Source organism: Ailuropoda melanoleuca, chromosome 1 (genome assembly GCF_002007445.2).
Source record: "Ailuropoda melanoleuca isolate Jingjing chromosome 1, ASM200744v2, whole genome shotgun sequence".
Classification (NCBI taxonomy): Eukaryota; Metazoa; Chordata; class Mammalia; order Carnivora; family Ursidae; genus Ailuropoda; species Ailuropoda melanoleuca.
In genome coordinates, this window is record NC_048218.1 from 194,461,588 (window position 1) to 194,477,876 (window position 16,289).

Genomic DNA, 16,289 nt, shown 5'->3' on the forward strand with positions numbered 1-16,289 from the left:
CTCTCTCCATGATTCTCTATCCTACCCCAAACCTGCTCTTTCTGCTCCATCACCCTCTAATCCTTCCTAATTATGCAAGATTGGGAACCACATCTGCAGGGCAATGACTCAGGAACCAGGCCTCACTAAACTACCATTCTGGTGATTTTCCACTTGGCGACTTCTAAAAATTTATACACAACAGACTAGCCCAGATACTTTTCCATTTGACTTTTATAAAAACCTGTTAATTGGCAGATTCTGATGCTATTTGTCCCCAAACAATCAAATTTTAATTAGAACCTTCAGCTGGGAACTTGGTTTGTAATAAAACAGCAGTAGCCTAACGCTCTTCATTTGTAAGATTTCTGTTGACAGAGAGAGTCTATCCAAAGGCTGCTGTCCAAAGGTCTGGTCCCTTGGGAAAAGGATACACCTTAAATGATCAGGTTGGTATACACAGAGGGGTCATCTGTTAGGGACCTGGACTCAGTATGAGGGTCTTGCTGTTTCTATGATTGAGGATAGAAGCTGACTGCATGAACGTACACTAAAGTTCTGACTTGAGAATGGTCTGTGTGGGTTATGCAAATGTGAAAAGTCAACCTGGGGATCTTAGATAGCAACAACAGTACTACCACTGGCACGTTTGTGTGAGTCTCTTAACTGCCCCACTGCCTGTGTCAGCTTTGTAAAATGCTATTGTGCACATATCAAAATTATGCTTCAAAAAACCCAGTGGAATCCTTATAAGAAAGATTCTAGTACTTCATATCAAAAGCAATAAGATTCCTCATATTCTTTTTTTTTTTTTTAAGAGCAGGGAGCCCAACGCGGAGTCGATCCCAGGATGCTGGGATCATGACCTGAGTGGAAGGCAGATGCTTAACGACTGAGACACCCAGGCGCCCCAGAATCCTCATGTTCTAAACCAGTAATCCCATCATGAGAACCAGTAATCTCATCCTGAAGAAATCATGTAAAAGCAATGCGTTTGCGCATGCGCAGACGAGGGATAGCCCTGGGGCTAGGATAAGGGAAGTGAGCTGTTATTCAAATACAGCCTGGATGTGAGCATCAATTTAAACTTGACACCTGGGGCACTTCACTTGCTTCGTGTGTGTCTCTGTGTGTGTGTGTGTGTGTGTGTGTGTGTGTGTGTGTGTATGAAAAACAGTCCTAGCCACATAAAGTAAAACCATAAGTGTCCAACTGTGGCAATAGACGCAACATAGCCATTGAAAATGAAGACAATGTATAGAGAAAATTGTACCTGAAATAATACTAAGGTGAGAGTAGAGAACAAAATTGTAAACGTGGCCTCATTATAAGCATGAAAAAAAAAACGTGTACCATATAAAGTTAGGAAGAAGCCAAAGGAAATGGGAATGCTGTTTGTCAGACTATCATTAATTAAATGCGTTCTGCCCCTACAAACTTTCCTATTAACTCTCCGATTCCCATACAACTTAAACTCCTTAGCCTGGCGTTCAAGGTCCTGTGAAATCTGGTATGACTGTGAATATATGAAAATCCACCAAATCGTATACTTTGATGAGGTGAATAGTATGGCATGTGAATTTTATCTCCATAAAGCTGTTATAAACAAACAAGCGTACAAAGGTTACGTGCGATCTGTCCAACAGGCCAGTGGGGTGAAGGGGGGCAGTAGGCTTTGCTTCACAGAGTCACTCAAGGACCCAGGCTACCACATTGTTTCACTGCTGTCCCAATCCAAATCTTCAGGCTTTGCCTCGGGAGAGCCAGAGAGCACTGGAGAGTCTCAAAGGAGCGCTTAATTGCTCGGGCCTGGAAGTGGGATACCTCACTTCTCTCTACAGCCTACTGGTCGGACCTATTCACAGGGTCCCGCCTAGATTTACTGGGATGGGGAAATGTCTTCTTGTGTGCCAGAAAGCAGAGGAGAACAGAATGTAGTAGAATACAGGAAGCACCAGAAGTCTCTTCCACAATGATAAACAACTCTTGAGGCTTTATTATATTGCAGGCACAATCTTAGGCCCTTTACATACATTATAGGAAGGTGCTGCTGCTGGTGGTAATAATATAATAGCTCGCATCTGTTGAGCTTGCTCTTCTATAAGCATCGTATGCGTCAAATCACTTAATTTTCATAGCCCCCCCTTTGCAGTGGGTACTATTATTAATTCATTTTACATATAAGGAAACTGAGGCACAGAGAAGAGAGGTAAATTGCTAAAGTCTCATAGCAAATAAGTGGCATAGTCAAGATTTAAACCCGAGGAGCTGGACTATAGCACCCAAACTCTTCCCCACTGCACTGAAGGCTTTCAAATTATTTTACTGCGACTCATAGTTATACGTGACACAGTACGCATGTGTGTAGATAGAACAGAAACAAAATATTGTCCAAGTAATTCTCATCCTTATGATGTATGGCATACTCTGGTATTGCACATTCTGGATTTTTTTCTAAGATTTTATTTATTCCTTTGACAGAGAGAGAGACAGCACAAGCAGGGGGAAGGGCAGAGGGAGAAGCGGGCTCCCAGCTGAGCAGGGAGCCCGATGCAGGGCTGGATTCCAGGACCCTGGGTTTATGACCTGAGCCGAAGGCAGTTGCTTAACAGGCCGAGCCACCCAGATGCCCCATATTCTGGATTAATTTAGTGCTGCTTTCAATCATGATTCACTCATGGTTCCACGATACATGATTTCATGACCCACTAGCAGATTGTGGCTTGCAGTTTAGCAAACTTCTGCCCTCCATCCACTCTGTGGTCTTGCCACTACTCCTCATCTCAGGTGGCAGGAAAACTAAGACAACCACATGCCAGGGATATGATGCAAGATCCAGGAGAAATTATAGCGTGAGCCTTTCTACCATGCCTACAAAACTTTCTCCCCACCTCTTCCCACTCCATCCTTTTGTACCCTCAGCCAAGCAGTCCTAACTGTAGGATGAGAATTAAGACTGGTCCTTTGGTAGGTAGAAGCAGGGAGAGGTAATGAGGCAAAAGAGAAAGTGTGGGATTTGTTAAGAACAGGACAGAGGCCTCAGCCCCTGCCGGGGAGGGGAGTTGGCCTTAAAACCTCAGGGACCCGTGGACCAAGGAGCTGGCTCCAGGGTGTCAACAGTTATTCCCGTTTGTTTGCGAGCTGAAGTTTAGATGGCAAACATCATTGAGAGAGTTGTCAACATTAACTTTTCTCATAGATACTGGAGAATGATAGCAACAACAACAACAACCAAAAAAAGGAAGAAGGAGAAGAAGGAGACAAGAAAGAAAACATTTTGTCACTTTGAGCACAGCTCTTCAATACATTCTTGTGAATAACATCCACTGTTTTCTGGGTGCCTCCCATGTTTAGGCACTTCAAGCACATTGCTTCACTGGATCCTTACAAACTCCTGGAAAAGACACACCTCTCTATCTTTCCCATTTTTCAGGTTGAAGATACTGAGGTTTGGTAATATTAATTTGCCCAATCCCAGGAAGTTAGTAAGTAGCCATTCTTTAAAAGTTTCCTATTTTGTTCATCATGGATTCTTCGTGGGTTAACTAAATTTTTAAAATCCTGCATTAAAATATAATTTATTTTGGTTTTTTTGTTTCTTTTTCTTTTAGAGAGAGAGCATGAGTGGGGGAGGGGCACAGAGAGGGGGAGAGAGAATCCCAAGCAGGCTCCATGTGGGGCTCAATCTCAGGACCCTGAGATCATGACCGAACTGAGATCAAGAGTCAGATGTTTAACCGACGGAGCCCCCCAGGCGCCCCGAATTTATTTTGATTACTGATATTTGGGGTGCCCTCCCTCCGTTAAATTCCGTTAAATTCCGCATTGAGGCAACTGCCTCATTTGCCTTACAGCACCTAAGAGCATCAGAATAAAAAAGACAACCCCCAGGGGCGGAGTTATGCACCCAGAGCAATCACTGTCCACACTGCAGTGACATGTGACTGCCACATGGCTTCCAGTGCGGTGCGAGGACGTGTGAGCATCTCTGGGCTTCAGCACAATTCCCAGCCCTTGCGGCAGTGACTCCACGCCCTTTTCTCCCAGTGGCTGAGAACCTCCTGTACCTGTGGCTTCTCCGGAATTCCTGAGTGAGGGGACTTAGGGTACTAGGTGGCAAGAGGGAGACCTACCTATACATCATTGTGGGGGACTAGGCCTCGCAGTGCAAATAAATAAGTCTCCCCTACTCCAAGCTAGGAATAGGTCACTGGTGAGATGGAGGGGTCTCCTTATTTATCTGGGGTCCTGATTTTGGTGGCAGTGGGGGTGGGTGGAGGGCAGTGACAAGAATTGCCAATGGAGGCTCTGGTATTGTTAAGCAGTTCACAGAGCCTCTGGTCACTCCGTCAGCATGGATTTGCCTGAGGCCATAGATGAGTTCTTGGTTGCTGGCTCCTGTTTCATCTGTAATGGCCAGATCCAGAGCTTAGCTGTGAAAATCTACTGGAAGAAGAGATCTCTGTGCACAGGCCAAGTGCATGGGGTATTATCAAGTTTGGCACCTGTATTCATTCCACAAATTCATTCACTTATCCTACAAGTATTTACTGAGTATTTGATACCACCAGGTACTTGTTAGATGGCCTGGGATTACAGAGATAAAGAGAACAAAGTCTCAGACCACATAAAGCTTCCTTTCTAGAGGGAGAGATAGCTAGTAAACATATTAAAAAACAAGCCAATGTAATTTCTGGCCCGATAAACCAAGGTGATGAGAACAAAGATGAGTACGGGGTCGGAGAGGGAATGTGAGCCCCGTGCATACCCAGAGAGACCCATTCCAGGAGGGGGAGGCAAGAAGAGTCCTGAATGGACCTTGTGGGTGGAAGGAGTTGGCTGGTGTGTGAGTGGGACCTGGGGGCAGGGTGCGTGCAGGGGGAGTGGTGAGAGAAGCAGGGACATCTGTGTGGATAAAGCAGAGAGAATGTGCGGGAGGTTCCTAGGAAATGAAGTTGGAGGTGGAATGGGAGAGGTAGGCACAGGTCACGTCTAGAACCTTAAAGGGCCATCATATAACAATTTGGTTTTATTTTGAATGTGATGAGAAGCCTGGCGAACCTCATTATGGTAGTTGCAAGATGCAATAATTTGTCCTCTCCTTTACTTCGTTGGAATGTTCCAGAATGCCCCAACCATCGGACCCCCAAAATTTTACTGGTGTGGTATGCAACCTGAGTTATGGTAGGGTTCATCTCCCACCCTCTGGGAGGCATGTTTCTTTCCAAAGTCCTTAATGTGTTAGCCCTTTCTTGCTCAGTCCAATTAGCGTGTCGATATAGTGGATCAATGAGGGGATATCCAGAAAGTCCAGATATTTTTCAGCTACGATGAAGGGCAAGACAGTTAACTTAGCCCTGGGGCACAACTGTAAACACATACTATTGTCTGTTCTGTCTGAAGGCAAACTATCTCTCATTCTCTTTATCGATGAGAACAGGAAACATTTATTTGCCAGCGAAACATAAATGCAAGGAATAATTATTGGGATAGACCATGGAATCTAAGCTGGATAAAGAGGGAATTAGGATGAGAAGACGGTGACTGTCTAGGATGGTGGTGATAAGACAGTGAAATGAGATAAGGTTAGTGGATTAGGGGTCTTTACGGTGTCAAAGAATTGGTGAAGTATGAGTGTTAGAGGAAATACAATGGGGGTAAGAGGAACCAGGCAGGAGGCAACAATTTGAGATTTAATGGTAGTAGATGTGTTGGTAATGGCAGTAAAGAGAAAAAAAATTTCATAACAACTGAGAGAGTTGATAAACAGACATCGAAGGCACCAAGAATTAGAAGGATGTTGTAAGTCACCAAGAATGATTACAGAGGGAGTCCTGGCACATAGTAAACTGACTGACAACGGAGGAAGAATGACCTGCAGTCAGTGGAACGGATAACGGGGCGTGTGACGAGATGCTGTGCACTTCCGAGTACGCGGACGTCGAGAGAAGAAATGGACTGAGAACTGCAGTAGCCAAGGAGGACATGACCTCACTTTTAGGCTCACTGGCATGAGGATTGACAGAGAAACAAACCAGCTGCCTCTTAAGCGAGCTGTGGGGTCAGCGCTGTTCTTCACCCATCTGGTGGCTGGTGGCTGGTGAAAGGAACATTCAGAGAAGAGATGCAGGATAATAGACCAAGGGCTCTGGGCCAGGAGGTTTGCTGGCAGTGTCTGTGGATAAATGGGAAACAACATTTATGTGTTGGGGGTGGGCGGGGAGCAGGGGTAGACAGGAGTTCCGATTTGCAAGTGCTGGTCAATTTCTGTGCAGTGGATACTTCTCCTCCCCCACGCCAATTTTAAGCTGCCCACCCTTGGGTGGGGGGCAAGACCAGGGTGCGTCAAGTGAGGCAATCTTCTCAGGCTCAAAATTGAACGCAGCGCCAAAAAACCCTCAGGTATCATGATAAGTGAGACTTTAATACGATATTTTAAGAAGGAATAAATTCATTAAATGAATGGAGAGAGACCCTGATTCCACAGAGTGGTAACAACATGGAAAGAGTTAAAACAAGGTAACTGAGCAGGGAGTGCTTGGGAGTGGGGGAGGGGCTCCTTTGGTCTCTGAGGAGGCTTCACATTTCCTTAGAGATTTCAAGGACTCTGCGAAAATCCTGAAAGAAGTCTTGTTTGCTGCTGCAGGCCTCATCAGTTTCATCAGAATCAGGGCTTTGAATCACCACTGGAATCACAAAATTTTAGCAAGAAATGGGAGCACACTCCAACTCACTGCCTTTGCAGAGGCCTTCTGGAACCACATGATCAAACTTCAGGCAGTTGTTTTTTTTGTTTTTTTTTTTTCTTTTGTTAAGAAGAAAGGAAAGCCCATTGTCAAAACAATTTGCCAAGCTTGAACATTTATGAGAATGAAGGAGTCATTAATTATTGTATGTGTTTTTAAATATTAGTCTGTGAAGGGTAGTTCCTTTTCAATGCAATAAAATTCCACAAATGCACAATTTGGAGGATGTTTTTATGTGCATTTTTCCAGGAAGGAGTTGAGAGCTTTCTTTTTCAGATCCTCATATGAATTTCTGCATATTTGCAAAAGCTCTCTTCAGTGTCCATTATAACAAATGCCAGAAAGCTAGCCTTTTTTAGCAAAGCTTAGAAAATATCTACCCAAATCATAAATGGATTGAATGCCCTCACACACTAAAGTTAGATTTCTCTATTTTAAGACTATCAGAGCTTGCTTGACAAAAAACCAAAAACAAAAAAAAAAACCCATTTATGTGATGTTCAGAAAAATGCCATCTTGTATGTTCTAGCATGGAACTCTCTGGGCAACCAAAAGTCAAAGTAATAGTCAACACGTATTGTTCATGTTCTGTTGGAGTTTGAGAGTGACTGCTCTCCTTTTCCTGAGTTGAGAACACACTGAGTAATAGACACAAGAATTAGACATACGGAAATCAAAATATCAGCTTTGTTTCTGACAAGGCTGAATTGGAAAATATGATTTGAACTTAGTAGACAGGTTCCCCCCCGGACTGACTGTGCCCCCCAGTGTCAGGCAAGGCTGGACCACTGTATCTTCCTCTCAGAGGTAGGTCATTTACCTGTTGGAAAATGTGTGTAACCCAAAGACAGGGAGAGAATGGGCAAATCCAGAAAAGGCTGTGCCAATTGTGCACAATTCAAATTCAGGAAAAGACCAGAATTCACCAAATAAGTCATTCCACCATCCTTCAAGAAGGGTAAGTGAGGGGATGGGTGAAAGGGAATGAATGTTATCCTCTAAGGAGTTCCCCGAGAGCAGAATGTCCTAGAATCTACAGAAAGAGAACAAAGAGGTCCTGCTAAGATGACTTGTGTGAAAGGCAATGTGCTAAGTGATCTATCTGGAAAGGGGATGGGTAATGAAGTAGTCTGATTCCAGAGACCCCAGATCGAACCTCCCCACTGCCTGGGCATTCCCAGTGCATGACGAACAGTCACAAACAGCCTGCTTGGATGTGGGGGCCCGTCTCATTGAAGGAGTGTCACATATAATTCACTCTTCAATCAGAAGTGGAGGCCCTGCCTCTGTGCAGCCGATTTATATCTGGGTTCTGTTACTCCTCCTCGTAGGTGGGCATGATCTTATAGGCAAGTTTTTACGGTTCAGAGGGTTTACGTAGCTTGCCCAAGACCATAGAGAGCCAAAAAGGGGATGGAGAATGAATATCTTTAGAAAGCCCCTTCACTTCTCCCCCTTATTTCATTGCCAAAGAGAAAATTATCTCCTAAGAGCACGAACCAGATTGAGGATGATGACAGTCACTAATCTGCACAAGATTTCCCGGTAGGAGTTCTAAGATCTATAAGCAGAGAAGGGCCCTGGTGATGAAGCTGTGCGTTTATGATGGCATTAGTATTTCTTTTCCTGGCTCCGCTAACTGTCTGGAGCAGAAATCTGTTTCTTCTTCCTGTGAGATCTTCAGAAAGTTCATAACTATGCAATACTCTTGAGTACCACGTAGCAGAGATAATACGTATCTGTCAGTTATAAATCTCAACAATTTTTTTTGAGGTACAAGTTGGAGGCTTTGTGTTTCACAGTTACAGGTTTCTCTTTTTTTCTTTTTAAAAAAATTTTATATATTTTATCTGAGACAATGGGTGCACAAGAAGGGGGGAGGGAGAAGCCAGATACGGGGGCTCGATCCCAGGACCCCAAGATCATGACCCCAACTGAAGGCAGATGCTTAACTGACTGAACCACCCAGGCGCCCCCCACAGTTACAGGTTCCTGATGGGCCAAGAAGGACTGAAGAAGAGAAACTCTATACAGCTGGAAGAGACAATGAGACGGCTCTCAGCGCAAGATGAACATGGACGTCACTTGGTAGGACATGGGAGTGGGCAGTTCTTTAATTTCTTTATTTATTTAAAAATAAACACTTAGAATAACACTAAAGTAACTAATGGCTTATTAATTTCATCAAGTGTTATGCTTTTACAGGAAGAAGGATGCACATGCATTGTGAGTTTTGCTAGAAACTGTTCATACACTATCCCCTTTAATCCTCACAAAACCCTGCAAAGGTAGGCTATAATCTCTTTCGTTCTGTTCTCTCTTTCACCTTTTGATCTTTAGCATATGAAGATCCTTGGACTCAAAAAGATTAACTAACCTAAGTACACAGGTCCAAAACCAATGCGCCTTTCAACATACAATAATCCATTCCAGCTACCAATATTCTTAAACTATGGAGTTACAAAGAGCAGTTCACACACATTGTCTTCTTAAGTCTTTCCCAGATCCCTTGAATTAGTCTTATTAAGCTCACTTTGCAGGTGAGAAAACCAAAGCTCAAAAAGTTATTTCTTAAAGTTATTCTTCCAATAAAAGAAAGGAGCTGAAATTCAAATGCAGGTCTTCTGACATCCAATCTCAAGCCCTGGCCAATACACTGCCCCATTGAAATCTGAGACACATTCCTTTTCACCCACAGGAAGCCTTTGGATTTAAGTCGTGACTTCACAGACAGAACAAAGCCGACTGTCTGATGGCAGATATGGGGTTCGTGTGCTCAGACTTTAAAAAAAAAATCTGCAAAGTAATTACCATTAGCTTTTTTAAAAAGATTTATTTATTTATTTATTTGAGTGGGAGATAGGGGGTGGGGAGAGGCAGAGGGAGATGGAGAGAGAGAATCCCAAGCCAACTCCTTACTGAGCACGGACCCCTACACAGGCCTTGACCTCGCCACCCTGAGATCATGACCTGAGCCGAAACCAGGAGTTGGATGCTTAACCACTTGGGGCACCCAGGCGCCCCCCAGCATCATTATCTTTGAGGAATCCTTTAGGTACAATTACGGATGGCAGCTTCAGAGTGCATTATTAAAGATAACTTTACTAACTTAACAGAACCTTTGGTATCCATCCCTGCAGTAGTCAGAGTTCGCCAGATGGTGGAACCAGTACGTACAAAATATAAATATAAATAGATATATAATAGATTTGTAATATATAGATAGGGACCACACAGGTTCTGTGCACAGCAGTCTGTGTGATGGAGACCCAGGAGATCCGGTGACCTAAGTTCTGTTTAGAGAGCAGAGGAAGACTGATGTCTCAGCTCCAGAAGTCAGGGAGGCAAAATTCCCTCTTGCTCAGCCTTTTTTCTTTTTTTGTCTTTTTTTATTCAGTCTTTAATTGATTGGCTGAGCCCCCCCCAGCCCCCCACCAAGAAGGGCAATCAACTTTACTTAATCTAGTGATACAAATGTAATCACCCTTATTGATAGGCCAAAAATAATGTTTTATCAAATGTCTAGGCACCCCATGGCCCAGGCAAGTGAACGCATGAAATTAACCATCACAATCCCTAATGAATGACATTGATGAGATTACCAGAATCTTCCACCACATATGCCTCACTGCTTTTATGAAAGTCAGGTTCACTGGGATAGTCATTATATATGTCATGTCTAGAAGTTTGCACCAGTTCTGTAACTTCTCTTTCTCTCCACTCTCACTGGTTGTTCTCGTCACACATCTCCTGTATTAAGCTATTTCATAATTCCACTATCTGCACTTGTCCATCTAAAAATAAGTTTCATCAACAATGAATGTTAGCGTGGTATAGAAGTGCAGAGGGCCGGGACCCAGAGGGTTGGGGTGTGGATTCCACTTTTACTTCTTACTAGTTAACATAAGATGGGATCATAAAAAAATTATAAAGTTCAGCTTTTTAAAAAACAAAAATGTCAGTTTCGTGTCTTTGAATCTAATAATGGCAGTCCGAGTAAGTGTGTGATTCATGTTATCTCATGCAGCTGTCACAAAGCCATTGTGAAATATGTTTCTCATTACTTATGTTTTACTGATGAAGAAATGGAGGTTCACAATAAGGCCATCAGTCTTTGTGTGGCTAAACTGAGAATCTACAGGTCTTTCTGTTTCCATAGTCAATAGTCTCATTTATGACGTGACTGAGTCACTTAGCAGACATCATCTCTTCTATTTATCATCTGCAACAAGAAAGACAGGATTTTCTTGTTTCCGCTAGCTATTATCAAAGGAGAAAAACCTTGAAAATGGACAGAATTCATGAGTGATGGAAAAAAGATTAAAGGAGATCAAGGCAACAACTAAGAAGATAAAATTAAAGCTGGATACATACAATAATATTAGAGTATTACAAGTGAAAGTAAAAATGATTAATATGAACATGTGATACCAAAAAAATGTGTGCTACCTTCTGTATGTAAGATTTATTAAGTTATATTTTGTTTCTTAGTAAAAAGAAGTGTGTCTTGACCAATTATGACAGTATGTAAATTATTATAGACAACACAAACACACAATGGATTCCTTCCTAGATCATGGTTTAGCTTCTTGCCTTATCCAGATTGCAGGCTTTCCTGTCCATGAAGGAAATGGGGCCAAGGACAAATCCTCCCCCCCTCACTTCTTTGAAGAAAGAGTTTCAGAAGGCACGGGGGATAGCATACTATGGAGACCCTCAGCCTCAGTAGGGGAGGGCTTCTATCCTTCCTGGGATTCAAGGCTTAGATGATCCCAATGAAAGCCCACCTGGGCCTTGGTAGGTCTACGGGTCCTTGTACCTGTGGGTTGGGAGGGCAATGGGGAGCCCTCTCCCAGTCCCATATGTGCCATAACCAAGACAAAACACTGTAAGAAGTATATGTCATCTTCCCTTTGTTTCCCGAGACCCTCTTTCAGGGCTGTCCAACATGGTAGCTGCAGTGACAGGTGATACTTGATAGACATATCAGCTCAGGGACCTGAGGGCTGTAGCTGTCAGAAGCACTAGAATTAAGAGTGCAGGCAGGCAGGGGTTCTCAGAGATGATGGGGGAAATGAGAGACATAACCAAGAAACACTTTGTTTGTCTGTTTGCTTGTTTGATCACCATAAGAAACACCCTGATCAGCCTCCAAAGTTTCCTTGCCTGGCATGCCCTCCCAGCCCCAGTCAGCTATCTGGAAGGAAAGGGAAGAGAGACATTCATGGGTCTCAGACCACATGAAATGGGATCTTCACTCCTTCCTTGAATTAATTCCTAACATCCAGAATTGATTGTCTATCGGTGGGGAGGTAGTTATACTTTAGGTGAAAAATAAAACAGAAATATTTAAAAATATCCATTTTTAGGGGTGCCTGGATGGCTCAGTTGTTAAGCGTCTGCCTTTGGCTCAAGGCATGATCCCGGCATTCTGGGATCGAGCCCCACATCGGGCTCCCTGCTCTGCTGGGAGCCTGCTTCTTCCTCTCCCACTCCCCTGCTTGTGTTCCCTCTCTTGCTGGTTGTCTCTCGCTCTGTCAAATAAATAAATAAAATCTTTTAAAAAAATCTGTTTTTAAATAAGATTCTATTTGCCTCCTGCCTGGAAACCAGAAGCAAGAGAAAAACAACTTTGACAGGGAGTAGTTCTGTTAAATTTCTTAAGTGTCCTTATTTTACTCCCATTTTTCTTCTGTGTTTGCTCACCTTGTAATGCAATAAGGAAACTGTACTTTTTAACAGGGGTTAAAAGTACAGTAACACCACGGACGTGTGCGAGGTGGCAGCCTTAAATAAAGCTAGATCAAACCAAATCAAGTCAAATCAATACAGTTCAACCAAGGTGTACTGTACTATGCACCAGCCAGCAAGGCCTCAAGGAGCTCACAGCCTGGCATAGAGCAGACTTCTAGAACTAACTGTGAGATGGTGGGGCAAGGGCAATAGAAAGGCAGAAGTGGGAGGATGGGAAAGTTTACACAGAGGGGGTCCAATTTACTACACCTGACCTTGAAGTTGGGCACTGTCATGAAGAGTGTTTGGGGAAGGTGTTCTAGGAAGTGGTTACAATAGGAAGCAAGGCATCTCAGCATGAATAAAGATGGTGGGGTTGGGAAATGGCAAATACCTTGGCACAAATGGTCAGGGAGGCACTGGGGAAAGAGAAGGGACGGGGAATGTGGCCAGAAAGGTAGACTGGTCCAGACTGCGTAGGTCTTGAGTATCAAGCAAAGGAGCTCTAACTTCATCTTGCAGACTGCTATGGGAATTATCTCAGGAAATCAGAGTGTGTACATGGTTAAGCAGTGATTTAAGTGGTATCAGCAATGTTGCCTTAAAGAAACAACCATGGAATTTTTCCTAAGTACGCGGCTGGTTCTGTTTACTCGGCGCTGAGTGTTGGGACTAGACATACCGTTGGTTATTGTAGATGTCATTCTTTTGTTTGAATGTTAGGGTTCTTTCTTTGTTCACTTCTCTCAGTGTTTTCTTAGTAGCTAGCAATAATTTCTAAAATTCTTGCCTAACTGAGCTATGCCAGGGAATTGAAAAGAAAGGATATTTTTGTTTCAACTTGGGCTGGAATTGTAAACTGTACTCAGGGAAATCTGGCATGGTGGCAATAATGGCATAAAATATTAGAGCCCAAAGAGGAAGGAAGAACCTGGGGGACAGAATCAGGCTGCTTGGTCAGCTTCTCCTCCCTACCTGGAGTTTTTTCATGCATTCACCCAATAAATATTAATAAGTATATTTATTTTTAGAATTTATATTACTTATATATGATATATGTTCAAAATAATAACTTATAAAATATTTATATGCAAGGCATCCTTTTCTCTACAAAATCGTGTTCTTTTAATGAGAAGCATCCTGAGAAGGGAAATCATCTATACCACATGACTTAACCGTCTACAGTCATGTGAGTATTTTCTTCAGGAACATATGCTTCAAGGAGATGCTTGCCCAGGAAGATAAAAATGACAGATAACTAGATTGCTCATTTCAGGAACTTCCTAAAAGACCCACCAACTCTTTCATACAGAGCAGCAAATGGCCGTTTACCCCAAGAATCTTTGAAGACTACCCTCAAAATCTTTACTTTGTGGGACCCACCACACCTAGTCTGTTCTGTCATCATTTTTCCCCAATTCTAATCTGGCGCCAGTCCTCAGCCTCAACATCTCAAGAAATATCCCAACTTGTCTCCCCTCTGAGATGCTAAGAAGTCTCCATAAAGCAGGATTCCCCTTACCTCCATAAGCCTAGTCTCATCAGCAAGTCGTTTGGTGTGATTTGGGGGACCCAACATTCCAAAGACGCCCTTCTCTTCAATTGGCGGCATGTGAAGGTTTGAGTCAGAAAACTTCATGTGGAAAAAATTTTAAAGAATTGAATTACTGAAGTGCAGCCTTACTTAAGAATTAGCTCACCGTAGTAGGAAAAATCAGATGACTAGGGGGAAAAAAAACACATGAGATACAGAGAAACTGGCAAACCAGGCAATTGTTATCAACACATGAGAAAAAGCCAAGTGAGTTTAGAGAGTTGAATATTTTTGGAAAATGATGAGACAGCTTCATTTTTTAGTAAACAAATACTATAATTATTATCTAGTTACTAAGAATAAGTGTGGATTAGGCCATAAACTTGGCTTGTTTCGAGAATAATCTAAATACCACAGCAGTACAAAAATGTAGGGAAATGGATTCAGCCTGGATTTTGGGCTTTTGTAATACAGTACCACAAAAACAAATAGTTATTTATTTATTTATTTTTTAAAGATTTTATTTATTTATGCGACAGAGATAGAGACAGCCAGCGAGAGAGGGAACACAAGCAGGGGGAGTGGGAGAGGAAGAAGCAGGCTCATAGCGGAGGAGCCTGATATGGGGCTCGATCCCATAACGCCGGGATCACACCCTGAGCCGAAGGCAGACGCTTAACCACCGTGCCACCCAGGAGCCCCACAAAAACAAATATTTAGACAGGTCAGTTTAGTAGTTTCAGTGGCAATAAGCTTTTATTGCTTATAAATTAGCCCAATGTTTTGATCTCAATCTGCCTGAGGTTTAACACATAATATATAAGGACATGTTTTTGCAAATTTATAAAAATAGAAATTTGAATATGCAGAAGCAAATGTGTTCTCATAAGTATGCTGTAAAGATTTTTAGTGTTGTGAAAACATGTAAGTTTAAATTTAGTTTAAAAAATTCAGTGCAAGTTGGAGTTTCTTCCTCTTCAACTGTAAACATGTTTGAGCAAAATCATAATAAAGCTTATGAGGAACTGAGAAAACAGTGAAAATTACTTATAAATTACACATTGCTTTTGGATTCCTCAATTAAGAAATTACTTTTTGGACAACTTCAAATTTAAATTTCCTCATAGATTTATCAACATTGACATGACCCAGATATGAAATTTTTTCAAGATGGTTTCTTTGCTGGTGAGTCATTTACATTCATACCAGCCAGCGATACAATGCTGTCAAGAGTGTTGAACTTCTACTGGTTCAACTTTGTTACATCTTGATGTGGAAAAAAATAATGAACGATCTTTTTGGGTTTTGATGAATTCATATGTCAATGCTTTCTTCCAAAGTAGAATCCTCCCACTGGACGGGGGGAATCTGGCTTATTCATGTAGTATTGTTTGTTCGATAAATTGGGTTGGTATTATCAGACCATACAGAGTTAAAGTGCGCCTAGAATACGCAAGATGTTTTTAGAGGGTTCATGGGACCAAAATGATTTTCATAATAATACTTAGACAGCATTTTCTTTTTTCACTCTTGTTCTCCCACAAGCGTAGAGTTTCCAGAGGCTGCATTGCAACAGAGCAAATGCAAAAAAAGACACGAGAATTCAGCTGGCTTCTATGAAACTCTACATTAAAGAGTTTTGTAAAAACGCAAAATAATGCCAGTCTTCCCACTAAATTTTTGTTTTGGAAAATATAGCCATTTTTTTGCATAAAAATGTGTTATTTGTATGCAGTGGGGGTTTTCTTATTATCTTTCAACGGATGAATGCATCACTGTTTTTTAAATGTCCTGGTTTTCATTTCTAATATAGTACATATTGGTTAATGTAGCCCACATTAAACTAAAACTTTTGGGGGTCCTCAATAATTTTTAAGAGTGTAAAGGGATCCTGAAACCAAAGTTTGAGAACCACTGCCGTAAAGTTTTACTACTATTCCCCGTCCAGTGAGAAATCGTTTGCAGGTTCCATAATAATGGGTCACTCAACCCAGGAAAAAATAATTCTGTTCTTGACGAGGTCAGGGATTCGGGACGCAGTTTGTCAGTCGGTAGGGCAATCTCAATCATCGTAGTACCTTTACTTTGTGCTCCGTAGAACTCCTGGAGCCATTCTTTTTGGTCTTTTGCTTGCCGTCATAAAAATTTCCTGTGGCAGTTCTTCAAATTCTAAAGACATTACCGTATCTTGCCTCTTGCCTACTTCGTTTTCCAAGCATATCATCCCCAGCACTTTTGAGTATTCTCTGTCTGACCTGATTGCAAATCTCCTCATTAGCACAATTCAGTTTTTCGTG